The following is a 10,314-nucleotide window of genomic DNA, read 5'->3' as shown; positions in this document are numbered from 1 at the left end:
GCATGCTGTTGTCCTGGGTTGTTTCCCCATTGCTGCTCTTGAAGTGTGATTCTTACTCCATGTTGTGATGGGGTTCATGTATTATAAGAATTGTTTGGCTGCTCCACCTCACTCCATGGCTGCACTTTTTTTTTTTTGGCTGTGTTCTTCTTTGATTGTCACAGAGGATCAGGAAGTAGTCATAAGTGTCTCTTTCTTTTTAAATTTAATTAAAGAAAATGCATTACATAGTTGACATAACTGATAATAATAATAATAACACATATTTAGGAAGACCAAAAGCAACATGTTTGTTAACAGGTGTCTCTTTTTAAAAGTCTACTTTAGCCCAAAGACAGGCAAGAATTAGCCCCCTTCCTTGTAGTCGGTGGCAAGCCTAACTGAGGTTAAGATCTTGAGAGCTGTTTTTGCTGTGTTCTTCTTTGATTGTCACCAGGGATCCGAGAAATAATTTCTTTTTAAAATTTTTTAAATTTATTTAAAGAGAATGCATCACAGTTAACATAGAAAACATACATTTGTTAAACATACATAGTTAAACATACATTTGTTTCCAGATAAGAAAAATCAAAATTATTGAAAAAAAGGAAAAAAGTAAATAATATAAAGAAAGATCAATGCAAGGAGTCTATAGTTAATCTCATGACAGTATACTGCAGGGGTGGAGAAACCCTGTATCTCCTAGGCCAAGGGAATTCCCTCTATAATATCTTCAATAGTTACTGTGCCCATGCAGGGGGAAAAAGAAAAAAAACAGCACAAAATAATCATTTTTCCACACACACACACACACACACACACACACACACACACACACACACACACACACACACACACACATATATATATATTGATTGATTTGACGTCTTTATTTTGGTGTAGATATTGAAGTTGATGTCTCCAATTTTATTTTATTTTATTTTATTTTATTTTATTTTATTTTATTTTTTATCTTTCTCTTTCTTTTTGCACTCCAGCATGGCTTGATTTCAGAACCGACATTATTGTGTGGTGCTTGTCCTTATTGATGTAGTACTCACTGGATACTTAATTTGATATTTCTTTCTGTATTGTTGTGGTGTTTCAATTACCTTTTTCATGTCCTCTCTCAAGCTGAGATTGAAAACCTCTAGAAGGACTCCACCCATTTTTAGCTTATTTGATTTTTTTCTTTTCTTTTTTTCTTTTTTTTTGGGGGGGGGCACACCCATTTGACGCTCAGGGGTAACTCCTGGCTATGCACTCAGAAATTGCTCCTGGCTTGGGGGGACCATATGGGACACCGGGGGATTGAACCGCCGTCTGTCCTACGTTAGCGCTTGCAAGGCAGACATCTTACCTCTAGCGCCACCTTCCTGGCCCCATTTTTTATTTTTTCTTATTTTTTACCCCATTCTATTGCTTTTCTTTCCTTCAAACAAAACCACATATCTCGAATTATCTAGCTCCGCCTCTCAAATAGAGGGGGAAACGAGGGAGGGTACCAGGATCAAATAGGTATATGATCACTAATAGTAAGCTAGACAAAGAGGGGACCACCTACTCTAGCAGTCCGGGAGGTGATGGGGGATATGAGTTACAGAAAGGGAACGGGGATGGGGGAGGAGAAATTTGGTGATGGGCATTCCCCTGATTCAATGTTAATATGTACCTAAAATACTACTGTGAAAGATATGTAAGCCAATACGATCAAAATAAAAATTAAAAAAGAAAGATCAGAAAGAACGTTATAAAAGAAAGTAGAAGAAAGGAAAAAGAAAAAGTATAATAGCAAGCACATTTATGAAAATTGTTGTACCTCCAATGAAATAATTAGTTTAATAGCAATATTTTTAGTAAGCTACTGTTGTAGCTGTTCATTCTATTAAATTGAAGTGTTATTGTAGGGATGACAGCATAAAACCAATGAAGTTGTTCAGACATTCACAGCACTATTATTGAATTTTACTACTACTATTAATTTTAAGGGCATGTACCCAGTTGCCAAGGCTCCTGGAAGGAGAAAGGGATGGGGTAGGGTGCCCACACTTGCTCCAAAAAGGTCCAGTGATAGTACCAGAGCTAGTGTACCTAATGTTTGTTCAGATTGGTGTCCCCAATGGGAATCGTAGAGGGGCAGTGATGAGGCAGGGCCATCAAGAAAACAAAGATTTTGATTTATGGTAGCCGCAGGCATGACTTTGTTAGGGCATGGTCTTTTCCCACCCTCTCCACCCAAGATGGCCAGCTTTCTGCTGCATGGGCCAGTGTACCCATGATCTTTCACAGCTCAGTTTACATCTCATTCTAGAAAAGAGTGAGTCTATGTAGCTGGCCTGGTTTGAACATGGTGGCTATATTTTATGCATAATTTCTTTACAAAAAAATAACAGAAAGATTTTTTAGATGTTACCAATAATACACATGTTCAGGCTTATATCATCATAGAGTAATGCTGTATTTTAATTTTTCTGCAATTCCTTTGAATGGATAAGTCACAATGTGTTTCAGACACAGCAGTTAACCTGGACAGTCTTTCACAAGGCTTTAGAGTTAACCATATTTTTAGAGGTATACTTGGAAGGTAACTTAGAGATTTAAAACTTGACAATAAAAGCATCCTTTAATATGTAAATGATGTTCATATTTGCAACCCAAGTCAAGAGCCCTCTGGTTGCCACATCATTCACATATTAAACTTTTAGAGAATGAAGATATAAAATCTCTACTAGGACACAAATTATTAAAGTAAAATATTAAAGATATACATTTACTCCTGAGATTCTAACCATTGTACAATGATGATTGGAAATGCTTCATTAAATTCAGAGCAATTCAAACTAAAAAGGAACCAAGAAATCTAGGAATAGCAAGATTTTATATCTGCCATTTGGATCACTAACTATGGGGTTTATCTGAATATGTTTTTATTTTATTACAGATGACTATCATAAAACAATAATGGGGGAAGGAGTGATAGCACAGAGGGAAGGCATTTACCTTGCATGCAGCCGGCCAGGATGGATCTGGGTTCAATCTCCAGCATCCCATATGGTCCCCTGAGCCTGCCAGGAGAGATTTCTGAGCCCAGAGCCAGGAGAGTCGCTGAATATGGCCCAAAAACCAAACAAAAAAAAAAACAAACAAAAAATGCATTTGTTTTACAGTAAGCACAGCACTGTGCAAAAGAAGGGAACCAAAGTTCATGCTGTTGAAGATTGTTTTCTAAAATATTCTGCCTTCTCTGGTAGAGTAAGCCCTCTTTATCTCTCCAAGGGCTAATAAAAAATTTAAATCATATTCTGTTGATTAATAACTCTAAGCTCCTTTAAGATTTTAACAATTTTACAACCCAAAAAAGATATTGCTGAGGTCCAATTTAAAACTAAGTCAGCATGAAGTTTGAATTTCTTACATAGTTTGGTATATGTGTTTTTGATAGCAGGAAATTTCTATAGAAGATAGAACTACACTCATGGACTTAATAATGTAAGTGGGTATAATTTCTAGGGAGGTTATATTGTAAGCATATAGACAGAGAGAGATCCCTAGCAGAAATAATTTTTAGAAATAAATACCAAAATGTCTTAAAAAGGTTGCTAACTCTCTAGCCATGAAGTAGCATAAAGACATGAAGGCACCACTCAGATGCAGAAACTGAAGCACATGAAGAAAAAAGGAAATGAAATTGAAGAACAAAAGTTTATATCAAGATTATAGAAAAAAATCATCAAAAATCCAAGGTTCTTTCCTTTGACCAAATTTAGTAACAAAATTCCAGGTGAGGCAGTTTGAGAAAAGCTCTACCATAAAACCATCTTTGTAAAGGCAAGCAGCAAACATTTTCTGCTGCCCACATCACAAATTATAAGCTGCCATCTCTCTCTATCTCTTTATCATTAACTCTTCTCTTCTCTCCTATCTCACCTCCCTCTCTTTTCCTTATCCCTTCTTTTCTCTTTTCCCTTTCTTGTCTCACTCTTTCCATTCTACTTACAGTTCTCTACATAAAATTACTTTAATGAAAATACTCCTTTTAATTCAGTTAAACCTACTCTGTAACAAAAACAATGAGTTTCTATTTTTTATGTTGGAGGATATCTAACCTAGCATTTCATACATATGATTGTGCTCTGCCATTGAACTATGTATCTGATACAGCAATGATTTGTAAAGTTTCATACTGTTCAACATAAGTTTTTGATTTAATACTTCAATAAAACTTACAAAGCAGATACAAATTATTTTTTCTTTCAAAATGAGTGCCAGAAATTTAGCAATCAACAATAAATTGGAGTCCATGAGATTCTGAGAATTTTCTCTAGCTAGAAATTAGAATCCTATATCTTCATTCTTTATATGCAGAAACAAGGAATATTTTTAAGAAAAGTGTTCACTTCTCATGAGCAAAGGAAAATTCTTGAGCTCACTATTGGGCATAAGGAAAATTATGAGTGTTGTTAATTATAAATGATGATATTAAAGTGAGTAATTTCTTCAGGGAAATTCAATTTTCTATTTAAAATAAACTTATTTTGATTAGTTATCAGGGGTAATCATTGACAGTCCATTAATTTGTCATTTAATCAAAGAGTTCTTTATATTTAACTTTAGTATCAAGTTTATGTAAATAACAGCAATAGAATACCAGCATGTTCATGATGATTTTATCTTTTGTGCTGTACATATTGCTTACCATAATGTAGCCATTATGGTGGATGGCCAGAATCTATTTCCTGAAATAATGAATAAATTAAAACAGGCTAATGGATGATTTTACCTAGTGCACAAGTCATGAAAAGTAAGCATAGTGTTCTAAGGGGAACACACAGTAAAAGTAGAATTCAAGATGATTTCTGTTGTCTTGTATAGAGTGCATTAGAAAAGAGCAAACATGAAAGCAGTAGCACCAGATAGGAGACTGATATAGAAAAATAATTATTTTTATGAGTGCTATTACTCAGATGAGCCAAAATTGTCATCACATCTCTCTACTGTAGTTTTTCTAGGCTTTATATTTATTTTTCTATGTTTCTTCAGAATCTGGTGGTCCTTTTATATGCTTCAGAACCTTTCAAGGAATGGATTAATTTGATTCTGATAAAATATCATATTGTTACTAAGACTTTTCTGACTTTTTCAGTTAGTGGTTGTTATTCTTTTCTTTGAAGCCTCCAACACTTAATATCTCTAAATAGAAAGAATAAGATGTGCTAGGGCTTTGAACAGCTGACTTTTTCAGGAGTGTCCTTACCCACATCCCTCATTCCTAGCTTGTTATGAGGTGCAAGGTCCTACAGGTTATATTCATATTATTTTATGTCCTCACTATTCTGAGCTTACTTTTTGGATTTTGTTAGACCAAACTGAGTCTCTGAGAGTTAATAGTTTGTAGAATTCTGTTCTTAAGAAGGATGGCCAGGTCTATCATAAAAATTCATCCTATTTGTTTATAGAAGCCACACACACACACACACACACACACACACACACACACACACACACACACACACACACACACACACACACCAATATAGTATGCAGGGTATGCTGCCACTATAGTGTTACCTTAGGACCTAGAACTAGCGCTGTAATATTGGCTGGGACTGGTCTTCAGTGCCTATTATATAAAGGAAGAGAGAAGAATCACCCTATTAAATGCTGTTAAGTTTCAGATAATGGGGCCAGGTAAAGTAAGATCGAATCTGGGTCATTAGATTAACAACAGATACATCATTGATGTTCTTGGAAATATTTCTTTTGGGGCTTCCTAAATGAATATCACTCATGAAAATATGTAGAATTGGAAAAACTAATACATTTTCCTGAAGGGATTTGTGGTAAGGAATAGGGACTCTTCCCCTAAGTATTTTTATATATTAGAAAATGGCATGGCAGAGATAAGGTTTCAGGTCTTATAATTTAAATGGCAGAGAGATAAAACAACTGTAAAAAAAAGTATAAAATAAAAACAACATATGGCATTTGAGAATAAAACAGGGGCTAGAGAGATAGAATAGAGGTAGGGCATTTGCCTTGCATGCAGAAGAACAGTGGTTCAAATCCTGATATCCCGTATGGTCCCCTAAGCCTGCCAGGAGCAATTTCTGAGTGTAGAGCCAGGAGTAACCCCAGAGTGCTGTTGGGTGTGACCCAAAAACCAAAATAAATAAATAAACACTGAAAATGCTATAAATATTTTTATTATCAGAGCAGTCATCTCTACATGTGATTCTCAGGAGTCCTGCTACAATGGCATGCCTGTGTAAAGGACGGTCTTTGGGCTAAGCAGATATTGTAGCTTGCTCATTTAGAAAAATTAACAAAAAAGAGATACTTCTAATTTGAGTTTAAAACATTCATTAAAATGAGTGAATGACTTTTCTACATAATAAAAAGTTTCTCTCTATACTTGTGTTTTGTGTATCTATTGGGTATGTTAATTGTCATCATGTTACAGTGAAATGAAGCTGGACAGAATCATAATAATGTAATAAGTCGGTTTCACTGAATTATTGTTCAATAATACATTCTATTATTATGAAACATCATCCAGTGTAACACTATTTTAGTCACTCAATAGGAAATGGAAAAGCAATTCATAATTAAATTAATGAGACCTAGTACCAGGCTGACCTTTTATTAATTCATTTTATAGCTGAGTTGAAAGATGGATATAAAATTCTACATGATCTTTGACCCAACTATAGAATTAAATAAATTAAATGTTAATGCAATACAAAGCAATTAAAAAGAATGGAAATAGGAATTTTTTAATGTGTGACCTTTTTAATAATGTAGTAAAATAGTCTATTAACAAGGTCTCACATTGCTCCTTTACTTAGGTTGGGGCTTCCTAAGTGTTAGAAGAAAGACTGTTCAGTTGCTTGTTTTTTTAAGTCTATAGTGTTTTACATCTGACCTGTGGTTCATTTTCAAAGTATAAAAAAAAAGTGAATCTATAGTTTTTGGTCTTAGGTCTTTGAAGAGATTTATTAAATTAATATCTTTTCGCCTTCACTGCCATTAATGTTCTACTTTTCTATTTGTCTATATATTTACTTCCTGTCTTTTCACATGTATATGGTCATCTATTGATACTCATTAACATATTAGCTCTACATATAAAGTATTAGATTTAGATTATTATTATTAGATAATAACTCTTATCAAATAATTCAGTTTTGTAACAAAGACAGTATTATAATTGTCATGTAATAAATGCCCTATTAAAAATTTCTAAACATCACATTAAATAAAAACTGACCTTATTTTGAAAAGTTTTTTAATAAAATCAGAAGAATTATTTGATCTAGTACAATAATGGATGAATAGCTCATTCACTTAAAATTTTTTTTTTCTGTATGGGTTAGAAAAAATTTCAGATAAAATTTATTTACCTCTATTTTCTTTTCATATTTTTGTAAGACCTTTCAGCTATGCAGAAATTACTCAAGATCATTCTACTAAAAATGTTAAAACAGAATTTCTTGATCATGCTCAGGAAACCATATGTGTTTCTGAGATCAAACCTGTATTACTGTATGCAAGACAAACACCTTATCTGCTGTATTTTTTCTTTGCATGTCAGTTTTGTTCTTTAGATCACTGATTTTCATTGTCTTTTCCATTATGATTTCCTTCTGACCTTGTTTCCTTTTTTTGGCCCCCTACTCCTACCATTTACCATCAGCCCTCCTCACTAATGTATGTGCCTTTCATCCTTCTCAGACTGAAATGTGGGCCAATTTGGGGCTAGAAAGACACCAACAAAGAAACAGTGTCATACACAATTCCTCTGTCATTATTTTTTTTTATTAATTTAGATTTTTAGATTTTATATTGTAAAGGGTACTTGCTTGATCAATAACACTGATACACTATATGGCAGGAGAACAATATTTTTTTATATTTAAACACCTTGATTACATACATGATTGTGTTTGGGTTTCAGTCATGTAAAGAACACCACCCATCACCAGTGCAACATTCCCATCACCAATGTCCCAAATCTCCCTCCTCCCCACCCAACCCCCGCCTGTACTCTAAACAGGCTCTCCATTTCCCTCATACATTCTCATTATTAGGACAAGATTTTTATTGCACTGGCTGATCAAACAGGTAAATTTAGGCTAAGCAATATCTGAAACCTTAGACAAAGCTCAACGGTTTAAGAGCCTGTGTGTATAGGGTATTACAGGAAACTCATCATTACCTGCTTCATTCTCAAGCTATTTGGTGGCACTTACATCATGGCCAAGTTCATCCAAAGTACAGATAGTGAGTGAAGTCAACAGCTATATAGAGCATGCACATCTTTGTACCTTATCAGTGTGGCTAAAAGGACTTTCCTTAGTTTGTATTAGGGAGGTTCATCCAAAGTGTCGGTAAAGTGGGCACCTTTACAATTTTCTATATGTGAGCAAACTTATCTCTTTAGAATGAATATATGCTACAAATCAAAGGTATATATGTATAGTAAATTTCCATCATAATATACATATATGATAGCTTATAGTTTTTTTTCTTTGTAAGACTTCTTTCACATATATAATGCCTTCAAATTCTATCCATGTTTTTGGAAATGGCTGCAATTTAAGAATAATATTATGCATAAGATACATACATATGAATACATACATACATCTTACATATACATACATGTGTATACTATAGGTATGCACAATATATTTCTATAGGTATACCACAATACCTATAGAAAATAAAGATAAATACACAGAAATAGAGAAGTAAATGTATATGTATACCATTTTATCTTTTTATTTATTTATAGAAATCTAAGTTGTTTTCAATGCTTGATTATTGTAAATAGTAATGCAATTAATGTGGAAAGTTAGATAACTCTGAGATACTATTTTTTCATATGTAGGAGTTAGATTACTAGATCATATGGTAGTTCAGTTTAAAGATTTTGAAATTCCTATTATTTTTTAATAATAACTATATCATTTTATATTATCACAGCTTATGAAGGTTTTATTTTCACCTCGTCCTCAATGAAATTAGTTGCTTCTTATCTTATTGATAATTTCTAAGAAATAGCTACAGGATGATTTCAAATATTTCATTGTTATCATTGTTTATTTTTCCACAGATCATGCTTAATGAAGAGTTAAACATTTTCCCTTTTATAGAATAATCAGTACTATTCTTAATACTATTTTTAAAATATTCACATAATACTTCTTTATTCTATATCACATTAATAATAAAAATAAATAAGATTAATTGATTGTGTACATGTGGTTCTGACTCAGAATATTTAAATCTATTCCATTATTCTTAGGGGCTGACTTTATTCCAGTACCATGCTATTTTAATGACTACTGTTTTATAGTTTAAAGTTGAGGAAAGTGATTCCTCCCATAATCTTTTTAGGAAGAATTGCTTTAGCTATTTGTGGATGTTTATTCCGTATCTTTGAAAAATATCATGGATATGCTTATAAGGATTTTTTAGGGATGTATTTTTATTTTAATTATTGATCCCACCAATCAAGGAGCAGGCTATACATTTCCATTTCCTGTGTCCTCTTTTATTTCTTGAAGTATTATTGTGTATTCTTTGTATAGGTTTTTCACCACTTTTGTTAAGTTGATTCCAAGGTACTTGATTTTCTGAGGCACAATAGTTCATGGGATTTTAAAAAATATCTTTCTTCTCCTTAATTATTAGTGTATAAGAAAACCATGAATTTTTGTGTATTGATTTTGTATTTTGCCACTTTACTATATGTCTATTGTTTCTAGAAACTTGTTTGTAGAATCTCAAAATACAAATTGGAATAAGGAAAGCCTCTTCAACAAGTGGTATTGGGAAAATTGGTTAGCTATATGCAAAAATGTGAACTCAGTTTTCTCTTTGACACTACGCCAAAGATCAAAACATAATGCTTATATTCTTCATACTTCAGATAAATTTTCGTAGTTTTCCTTACCTAAGACTGTAGGATTATACCTCTATATATGATAAAAATAAATTAATAAAATATATAAAATAAATAAATCTAATTTTTATTCTTAAAAATTCAAATATATAAATATCCTTTATAAATATTTTCAAAGTCCTTCAAAGTTTTTTCACTTGAAGGTTCACTTAATAGCATTTTTTTCTCCATCTTTCTCTCTACATTACAGACATTAAAATGGTTAGAGGAAGCTTATTATATCCCTAACATCACTTAGCTCAATCATGTCAGAAATGACAAATTTATACCATTCATGAATCAATGAAGGATAATCATGGTCCCTTTACTATGATAAAGAAGTCATAGAAAATGATTTGTCCATGATTATTATTGAAATATAGTAAGAT

The sequence above is a fragment of the Suncus etruscus genome, chromosome 1, assembly GCF_024139225.1.
Source record: "Suncus etruscus isolate mSunEtr1 chromosome 1, mSunEtr1.pri.cur, whole genome shotgun sequence".
In the NCBI taxonomy this organism is placed as follows: domain Eukaryota; kingdom Metazoa; phylum Chordata; class Mammalia; order Eulipotyphla; family Soricidae; genus Suncus; species Suncus etruscus.
The sequence above is the reverse complement of the archived record's forward strand: the minus strand, read 5'-3'. Positions refer to the sequence as shown.